Source organism: Diadema antillarum, unplaced genomic scaffold, assembly GCF_040938485.1.
Source record: "Diadema antillarum isolate AM-2024a unplaced genomic scaffold, OU_Dant_1.0 seq00000182_RagTag, whole genome shotgun sequence".
NCBI classification, from domain to species: Eukaryota; Metazoa; Echinodermata; class Echinoidea; order Diadematoida; family Diadematidae; genus Diadema; species Diadema antillarum.
Genome location: NW_027271249.1, coordinates 1006151 through 1008602, shown reverse-complemented (window position 1 = coordinate 1008602; position 2452 = coordinate 1006151).

Here is a 2452-nt window from a genome sequence, read left to right as displayed (position 1 = left end):
CCAACAACAAACGTAACCATACAAAAATCCTCATCTCTACCATCGCTATCTCAGCTATTCCTATACATACACGTACTTTATTGTTTTTAACTGTTTTGCCAGAACTAAACCTATTACACTGCAACTAGCAGAAGTCCTTGTAATGAATAGAGCAAAACGTAACTATCCATTGTACTACCATTTTCAGGAACAAAAAAAGTAGTACAAGTAGAAGCCCGACCAATTTGCTAGATGGGTATCGATAGTTACACATGTACCATTAATGATATTCTACGATTTTTCAATTGGTTTATCTTCTTCAATGTTCTAAGTTACCTAAGCTGCGTGTTATGCATCGGATTCCGTTCCGTGTTCAATCTAACGCATTTGCATTATTGATTGATTGACGTATTAATGACATTTTTATGTTCATCAAAAAAAAAATCCGAACAAAAACAATAGCGCAACAACACGAAATGAACTGTAAGGTAACAATAGCTTGTTTTTATTTCATTAAACATGAAATGTCATGGCATTACAAAGACTGGACAACATGCATTACCTGCAAAGTGCTATACAATCACGATACAAAGTATGATCTTGATGGACATGTGAACGTATTTGGTAATTTTACTCATATTTCTTGTCTGATTGTTGTTTATTTCTACACTGAGTAGTGCCATGAATAGCACAATTTAAAAGAAAACATTACGAGACATGAATAATTCAACAATTTACTCAGACTCAGAGATGATTGTCAAGTCCCGAAGGGCGTTAGGGATGATACACTATACAATGGAAATTCATTATGACAAGATCCTTGGGACCAAGACAATTTGTTCTTTAAATCAGATAGTTGCAATAGTCAATAAACAATACAAAACAAAGGTAATAAATCAATTGGGACCGGATAAAATAATTTGTTATATTAAGTACTTTGCATGCTGTATTAGATATGTTTATATCGAGGTTTCACTGTAGCTTATTGAATAACATTTATCACAAGTGATTGTTTTTTTCCTTATTACAGATTCGAAGCATTAAAGCAGTGAATTCTCGCGTAAATCGTATTTTCAAATCAATCAAATTGTTGCAAGGGCGCTCTTTAATGGCAGCCTATGGCGTTCATTAACGCCATCATGATTGTTTGGGCTACGTTTGTAGGACACACGATATCTGATCTATCATGACGAGTTGGGATACCACGTGACGCAAAATTTAAAGGAGACCAAAACCCAAAGAGAAATGTGGATTGAGTGAAAGCAGCAACCTTATTAGAACACATCAGTGAAAGTTTGAGGAAAATCGGACAATCGATGCAAAAGTATGAATTTTTAAAGTTTTGGTGTTGGAACCGCTGGATGAGGAGACTACTAAAGTTCATGACGTCATGTGTAGACAACAGAAAGAAAATACAAAGGGAATTCCAAAAAGAAAATTTTTTTTTTTTTTCATGAAAATCACACATTCCATCAACTTGATACTGACATATTATGTTAGGGGTAGACAACATTATTATTCCCCCTGCTTTCTGAAAGTCAAGTCAGCTAGTCAAGTGCTCTTTCATCATGCTAGAAAAATGAAATCATGTTTAATTTTCTTTATATTTTCTTTCAAACAGTTGTTTTTTCCTCATCGGTTTATTGCCACTTGGTTTGCTATCAGATGGTCTACTTCCTAGTTCGTCTAACACCACTTCTGCTAAACTCATTTAGTCTACTATCAATTTTGTCTAATTCCCGTTTGGTCCAATTCTCACTTGGTCTAAAGCCCAGTTTGGCTAATTATCAGATTGTCTAATGACCAGATAGTCTAATTGCAATTTTCTCTCGTTGGACTTTTCCCCATTTTGTCTAATAAACTGTGGACATTAGACGAAATAGGCATAGCCCATCTGAAAGTAGACCAACTAGTAATGAACCTAAATGGGAATTGGACTAAATGGTCATTAGACAAACTGGTTATAGACGAAATGGGATAAGACCATGTGGGTTGAGACTAAACGGCTATTGGACGAAGTGAGAGTAGACTAAGTGATAGAACACCATCCAGCGGTTCCAACACCAAAACTTTAAATACAGTGTATTCATAACTTATGCACCGATGTTCCTCAAACTTTCACTGATGTGTTCTACTGATGATGCTGCTTTCACTAAATCCACATTTCTCTTTGGGTTTTGGTTTACACGAAGCGGAAAAACGCGCGTACCCTCGTTTTGGTGAGAAGAGAGTACGTCAAACAAGTGTCTAAAGGGACAAGTGATTGACGGAAGAGAAGGATCATCATTGTTTACTCAGAGGAGGAAGACAATAATGTAGAATTTTTTTTTTTTGCGATCTCAGACAAAGAGTCTATGTACATTGGATGCTTATCTCTCCAACTATGTCAGATTTTTATCAATTTCGTGAGGGATAAACCGCGATCGTTTCACGGGGGAACAGTTCACACTGGACTTTTCATTCTTCGCCTCAT